Source organism: Vigna unguiculata, chromosome 5 (genome assembly GCF_037176805.1).
Source record: "Vigna unguiculata cultivar grain cowpea cultivar isolate G323 ecotype 2 chromosome 5, ASM3717680v1, whole genome shotgun sequence".
Lineage (NCBI taxonomy): Eukaryota > Viridiplantae > Streptophyta > Magnoliopsida > Fabales > Fabaceae > Vigna > Vigna unguiculata.
In genome coordinates, this window is record NC_140796.1 from 45,735,037 (window position 1) to 45,743,528 (window position 8,492).

Genomic DNA, 8,492 nt, shown 5'->3' on the forward strand with positions numbered 1-8,492 from the left:
GATTAGAGTCAAAGATGGCAGACTAGGTGAAGAAAAGAGGAAGGCAGCAGATATGTTGTACCTACCATCGTAAGAAAGACAGTGACGATGTAAGAAAGAGAGAAAAGGGAATAAAGATGATGTGGAAGTTTGAGATAGAAAGGAATATGAAACATTATGAGAAGACAAGGGAATAAAGCATACACACCACTTGAGTACGGAATCTTCGCATTCAAATGTGAGTATTCATAAATTATATTTAAATTAACTTTTTTTTATTTCTATTATCATCTAACACTAAAAGTTATTTGTGTTGTAACATCTACTTTAGAATTACTTTATAACTAAGGTTTAAATACACATTTGGTTCCTATTTTTGTCAAAATTATTCAATTTGGTCCCTATTTTGGTTGTTTGTTCAATTTAGTCCTCGTTTTGGTAAAATCGTATTCAATTGAGTCCTTTTGGCAGACAGAGTTAAAATTTTTAATAGCACAGTGACACGGTGTAACTGTTTGGACTACGTGTCAGTTTTTTGAATGCGTGATAGCACACATTGGCACAGTGTAACGTTAAAAAAAATTGGGTAAAAAAGTAAAATAAATTAAAAAGTTAAAAGAATTAAAAATTTACAAATGGTTAAGTGAAAAACAAGCAAAACGTCGAGCACCCAATTCTTAGGCAATCAAATGTGGTTTTAGAAGTGATAACGAGAGGAGAACAATGAATTGAGTGGTGAAGGAAATGAGAGCGAGATCGCCTAGGGTTTCTCAGGAAGGGGAAGAAAATTAGGGTTCGCATCAGTTAGGGTTCGCATCGGGTTTGCATTCAATTTTGGAGAGTGATTGTGGTTGAAGGTTGGACATTGTCGTTGGAGATTGCGATTGGAGGTTCGCATTCAAGCAACCAAGTGCAGGTTAGTATTCTTGACTCCTCTTTGAGTTGTATTTTTCGTTTATGGTGGGTTTGCGGTGGGTTTTATATCTTTGTGTTTGCGTGTGGATTTTACAGCTTTATGGTTGATTTCTGTATTGCCTCATCATTTGTGGTTGATTTGCGGTGGATTTTACAGCTTTATGGTTTATTTTGTATTGTATTGTTGCTTTCGAAAGTGGGTAGGGTAATATTATATCAGTTCAGTGGTCCCCTTGTGTTCCCCGTTGTTTATTCATTTTTCAGCTGTGGTCCCCTGTTTAATTGATAGCATATAATTATATTTTGTATTTATATGTGTGACGAGAGGTTCAAGGTTGTGGTCCACCATGGTGGACATTTTATTCAGAATGGTGGGCTATTATATGTGGGTGGATTTATTGATGATTGGTCATGTGACCCAGACACATGGGGGTATTTTGAGGTGTTAGACACACTTAAGTCTATGGGTTACTTAGAAATTAAAGAATTATGGTATGCTGTAGATAGACGGTTGCAGTTGTTGTATGATGATAATGGGTCAATTAATATGGTAAATGTTGCTAAGCGTACAGTCCACTTGTTTGTGGTTCATATTGTGTCAGAAGCAGTAATTGTAGATGATGATGTAGATAATAATTTGGAATATGCCATTGTTGAAGTTAATGCTGAGTTGGGACATGGTGGAGGTTTTAGTGAGGATGTAGTAGGAGATGGAGCTGAAGCTGATTTGGGAGGTGTAGCAGGAGAGGATGTAGTAGGAGATGGAGCTGAAGTTGATTTGGGAGGTGCAGCAGGAGAGGATGAAGGTGGAGATGGAGGTGAGGCTGACTTGGGTGGTGCAGCAAGAGAGGATGAAGGTGGAAATGGAGATGAGGCTGACTTGGGTGATGCAGCAGGAGAGGATGAAGTTGGAAATGGACGTGAGGCTGACTTGGGTGGTGCAGCAGGAGAAGCTGAAGCTGGAAATGGAGGTGAGGCTGAGGTGGGTGGTGCAGCAGGAGAGGATGAAGGTGGAAATGGAGGAGAGACTGACTTGGGTGGTGCAACAGGTTTGAATGAGGTGGATATTGAGGCAGAGGTTCACAGTTGGGATGAATCTGATACTGAAGATGAGGAATTTGTTGATATTCCTGTGAATATAATGGGGGACAGCAATACTTCTGATAATGATGTGGGTTCTGTTGCAGTTGAAGTGGGCATAAGTGAAGAAGAGAATGAAAGTGACAGTGAACACAGGGGAAAGGTGCGAAAAGACATAGATAGAGGTCTTTCTGATGATCAGTGGGTATCAGATGAATTATTGAGTGGTGCAGAATCTGATTGTGAATTAGAGGATAACAATGGAGATGTTTTTGGGATGTTTGTGATGCCAAAATCCATGGCAGACCACAAGTGGGAAGTGGGAACATATTTCCTTGACAAGGAACAGTTCAGAGATGCTGTTAGGATGTATGCAATTCATAGTGGAAGAAATATAAGATTTGTTAAGAATGATAAGCGTAGAATTAGGGTGAGATGTGTGGGGGCCCAAGGAAACTGCCCCTGGTTAGCTTATTGTGCTTTGCTGACTTCCCATCATAACTAGCAATTCAGGAAAGTTGTTGATGTTCACACTTGCAGTAGGGAATTTACCATTGATATAATCAATTCTAAGTGGTTGAGTGGGACTTTGGAGACAGACATGAGAGAAAATCCAAGTATAAAAATCAATGAAATACGTAACAAGGCTGTAAGAAAATGGAATACTAGAGTGTCTTGGTCTATGGCTCGCAGGGCAAGAGCCATGGCAGCAGACCAAGTCCAAGGTTCATTTAAAGAACAGTTTAGGAGAATTTATGACTATGCGAATGAGTTGCTGAAATCCAATCCTGGGTCTACAATCAAAGTGAAAGTGGAAGACGTGGAGGGACAAGCCACATTCAAGAGATTCTACACTTGTTTAAAAGCGTGTAAAGATAGTTTTGTGTCGTGTAGACGAATAATTGGGTTGGATGGCTGTTTTTTGAAAGGACGATACGGGGGTCAATTATTAACGGCTGTTGGTCGAGATGGTAATGACCAGATGTTGCCACTATGCTATGCGCTTGTTGAAGTAGAAAATAAAGAAACATGGACTTGGTTTATGGAGTTATTGATTGAAGACTTAGGTGGGCCAGAAGTATGTCAGTCCATCACTTTCATGTCAGACCAACAAAAGGTAAATTCCATTACTTAATTAATTAAAATTTTGAAGTGTTTGAATTGTTGACTTATTCATTTCACATTCTGTTTTTTGACAGGGACTTATTCCTGCTATACAGGAGCTATTACCTGGAGCAGAACAAAGATTTTGCATGCGCCATTTGTACGCCAATTTTAGGAAAAAATTTGGTGGGAAGAAATTGAAGAATTTAATGTGGCGGGCTGCTGTGAGTACATATCCCCAAGCTTGGGAAAGAGAAATGAGAAATATAAAAGAAGCCAATCTTGAGGCTTACAAATACCTCATAGCCATTCCACCAAGGTTTTTGTTTATCAGCCATATTCACAATACTGTTACACATTATGGTGTTGCTAACCTTTGTGTGACACTTTCATTTTCAGATTTTGGTCCAGATCTAGGTTCACAAGTCAAGCCATCTGTGACACTCTAGTAAACAACATGAGTGAAGCCTTCAACAGTGTCATAATTGATGCAAGGACTAAACCAATTGTATCAATGCTAGAGGACATCAGAATTTATTTGATGAAGAGGTGGGCCAAAAACCGGAAGAAGGTGAAAACTTTTAAAGGTTCAATCTGCCCAAGGATTACAACTAGGCTGTGAGAAGAATCAGCCTTAAAAAAGAACTGGATTCCAAGGTATTTAAATAAGCATTTTGACACAATTAATATTTATCATTTATTGAATTTGCTAACCTGTTATGCTTTGGTAGTTGGTCAGGAGAAAAGATTTTTGAAGTCAAGCACATTTCACTTATTGGAGAGAAGTACAAAGTCAACATTGACACACAGCAATGCACGTGCAGGAAATGGATGCTCAGTGGTATTCCTTGTTGCCATGCACTTGCTGCAATGAGGTTTTTAAATTTAAATGCAGAGGAGTTCATACCACACTGGTTCAGAATTTGCACTTATGAAGAAACATACCACTCCATAATCTATCTAGTGAATGGGCAGCTGCTGTGGGAGAGGACTTCCTATAATGATGTCCAACCCCCCCTCAAAAGGAGATTACCTGGGAGGCCAAAGAAAAAGAGGAGATTGGAACAGTGGGAATTAAATAAAAATGATACTGAGTTAAGGAAAGGTGGCCATCAAAAGAGATGTAGGGTATGTCGTGAAGTGGGACATAACAGAAGTAATTGTCCACAACTCCCTCAGCAACCGCAGCCTACAGAGCAACCACCACCACCATCAAGTCAGCAGTCCACACAAGCAACACAGCCTACACAACAACCACCACCATCAAGTCAGCAGACCACACAACCAACACAACCTTCACAGCAGACTAGGCAACCAAGCTGCAGGCAGAAATTGCAGATTCGAAGACCACCAACTTGAACATCATTTTCTGTACTTTAATTAGGCCTACTTAGGAGACAACTTTTGATGTATTTAGGCCTGTTTTGGTAGTAATTTTGTAGTAATTGGTACTATGTTTCTTAACTTTTTTTGTCCAGCACACTTTTGTTGAACATCTAAATTCCATGACTTCAGCACATTTTGATTGCACTTGAATGAATATTGGTCTCCAAGATTGGAGTTGTGATTAGAATTTGGACTTGTGTGATTGGCAGGTTGTGTATGTTCAATATAGACTCAATTATATGTTGGTTTATTTTCCACTTCTATTTGGTAGGTTGTGTTTTAAACAGGAACTCTATTCAACAGTTTAAACTTAAAACAAGGACCAAATTAAACATTTTAAACTTAAAATAGGGACCAAATTGAACATTTTAAACTTAAAATAGGAACCAAATTGAACATTTTAAACTTAAAATAGGGACCAAATTGCACATTTTAAACTAAAGTATGAACTTAAAATAGGGACTTAAATTGCACATTACTCGACCCTGCTTCATTACAAACAAACACAACATTCATAAGTTACAGCCCTGCTTTTTTACATTCATAACTTCAACACCAACAAATCCTCAACTACAGACATTGAATCTTAAACATTATTGGCAGCATGACTACAAAGATTACAACAACAGCAATAACTAATCGTAACAAAAATTTATTCGTTTTCTTCATAGCCCTCACAGAAATCTCCAGTTCAGAAATCTTCATCCTTTGCTAGGTTATAATACCATCTCTTTCATCACAAAATTCTTCATCACACCACTTGAAGTAGTTACACCACACATTATCACTACAAGCAGCACTCTTGAACTTAGAACAACCCCAAAATTGTCTGCCATTATTCTTCAAAGTTCTTGCCACTCGAAGCACTACAACTTCTCCACATTTGCAAATGGGGATTATACCCATACCCTTGGAACCACAAATATGAGACCCACTGTAACTTTGTTGCCCCCAACTGTTACAGCAAGAGGAGGAAGACGAGTGGTGACGAGACATACCTCTCAAACGCCAATTTCGAATCACACACTGGATGGAGTGAAACAGCTGGATTGGCCATAGTTTTGCTTCACATCTCTCAAACCCTAATTTCTTCCCCAAATCAATTTCCCTAAATTTTAAACTTCCAACGGCCATATAAGTTTACTGTGCCAACGTCATTGACCAAAAACTGACACGTAGGCCAAACAGTTACACCGTGTCACTGTGTCGTTAAAATTTTAACTCCGTCTGCAAAAAGGACTCAATTGAATGCGATTTTACCAAAATGAGGACTAAATTGAACAAACAACCAAAATAGGGACCAAATTGAATAATTTTGACAAAAATAGGGACCAAATGTGTATTTAAGCCTATAACTAATTATTTCAAATAATCATTTCATCCGGATAGAATTATGTACTCTACTCCTTTCAATAAATTTTTTAAGTATAACCATTGCACTATTGATAGAAATATAAAATAGATTAAAATACATTTCTTACCTATTTTTATTCTTGTGTAATTTAGTTATAATATTTTTTTTTCAATCAAGTCTTATTTTTTCTTTAATTTTGTTCAATTTGGTTAATTTTTATTAACGTCATTCAAATAATTAACGATAATTAATAGTGACGGCTTGTGACTTTATTTTTTTTTAATTTAAAAAACTAAAAATAAATTCATAAAGTGACACGTGATAGTTACTGTTCATTATCGTTAATTATTTAAACGACATTACAAAAAAAAAATTGAACAAAATTGACAAAATTAGAACCTAATTGAATAGAAAAAAAATATTAGGATTGAATTGACATAATTATGATATTTACACAATTATAGACAACTTTTAAGTCTCTAATACTCTCACTTATACTATCCTCTACCATGTAACATTCGATTATGGTAAATAGAATTTGTAACCATAAACGAGAGTAAACTACCATATTTAAGAGAATATAAGGATAAAACATATTTACTTTTTAATAGTTCACATGTCTACACATCATATTTAACATTATAATTCATCCAATATTATAACAATTACTAATGATATCATACTCTACTTCTAGAAGACTAGTGTGTTGTCACTAGTGCAGGAAGGACTTTTAGCAGCGGTTATTTTTGACATTTTGCCCCAGTTCTAGAACCGAGACATATTACGACAAGACTAAAAAAGGTTAGCTTTTTGTCTCGGGTCTCAACTGAAGCAAAAACTTCATATTTTGCCTAAGAACCGAGGCAATATATGCTTCTTCTCCACCAAAAACCCTAGGCAGCCACCATGATTCCACCACAGCTCCCCAGCCATCGACATGTCTGAAACTCACAACCAAAGATCCCTAGCCACTACAATCTTCTCCTTCACTGTAAGAGCAATTCGTGAATCGTGCCACCACCATAGAACCTCCATGTTCTTCATACACGAAAACGTGAACACCACACTTGCATAAACGCAAACAAAAATCACAAACCCTAAATCGCGTCTCTTACAAGTTTCTTCACGCTGCTGCATGACTCTAAAGGGTTTAGTCACCCACCTCCGCCGCAACGACAAGTTTCTTCACGCTGCTGCCATCTACACATCTCGCCACCATCAACGACAGATCTCCATCCACGCACAACACTAATTTGTCACGCATCTGCAACATAACGAGCTCACGCCCACTTCGCGAGCCCCAAATCGCACTTTGCCAAGCCATAACATGAATGAGTCAAACGTTGAATACTCGCGAGTGGCTGGAGCATAATAACAGCAGCGGAGGTGGGTGACTAAGAGAGAGAACGCGCATGCGAGGAAGAAGAAGAAAAAAAAAGTGATTCGCGATTTTTGAACCCTAACGAACCTTTTGGCCCCAGTTCAATTTTTAACTGAGGCAGAAAATAGTTTTTTGCACTGGTTCAATTATACCCGAGGCAAAAAACAGTTTTTGGCCTCGGTTCAATATAAAATCTCAAAAATCATATATTTCATATTAAAAAATCTCCACCCTCTCGCTCAGCAAGCTCATAACCTCGCACAAAAGAGAGCAGTTAAGAGTTTCAAAAAACTTAGGCTTGCCCGACCAATATATATATATATATATATATATATATATATATATATATATATATATATATATGTCTGAAGGATAAGGAGCATCAGTTAGTTAGTGGAGAATCTCGAGGAGTTGTAGCAAGTGGTTAGTCAGTGTATAGAGCTAGAATTGGTTTTTAGTTGGTTTGTATGTTATATTTTTATAGTCCTAACTTTTGTAAGATTGTATTAATATACTTTATACACTAGTTTATCTATTTGAACACTATGATAAAATATCTTATTTTATTAGTTTTTAAATTGCTAAAATTTGGTTGTTACATGTGAGCTCATAACCTCGAACAAATAAGAGTAGTTAGGAGTTTCCAAAAACTTAAGCTTACCCGATGAACAATCTCACTCACTTAGCGAGACCTAGGGTGATCAATGGCCAATTCCCTTTGGGTTCTCTGGATTTTCACAAATATATTTTCGCTCATTGATAATACCACTTGTTTAGCAACCCAAACCCTTTAGAGTCAATTCCAGCAGGCTTACTTAACGAGTAGAACATCTTGAACTCTTTGGAATTTCAATATTTCACTCTCGTCTAGCAAGTTAACTGGCACATCCAACGAGTTTGTAAAATTTTAGAAACTTGATAGACATGTAGTTTGCTTTATTAGCTTCAACTTGTGTTTTTATCTCTTTTATAGGCTAAAACAGGTATATCATTCTAAAATAGGTCACCATGAACAAATTAATACAAACTTATATATCTATCCTCAAATTTTTCCTCAATTATACGAGATTATTCAATTCACAACAACAACCAATATTCAACAAACCAATCATCATTTCTACACATCATGAATCATCATAGCACTACAAGAAAATGTTTCACTAATAGTCAATTTTAGTGACCAAAAGTTTTTAGTTATTATAGTGATCAATTTAGATATCAATTTTCAAAATAAAAAATTATTGGTTGCTAAAATAGTCACTATTATGAATAAAAAGTTATAATTGATCGCTA

The 8,492-nt window shown here is 36.8% G+C and overlaps 1 pseudogene; it reads left to right on the plus strand.

The window, feature by feature from the left end:
* Positions 1–2,260: 2,260 nt before the first annotated feature.
* Positions 2,261–4,437, plus strand: LOC146886480 (uncharacterized; annotated as a pseudogene).
* Positions 4,438–8,492: the final 4,055 nt, after the last annotated feature.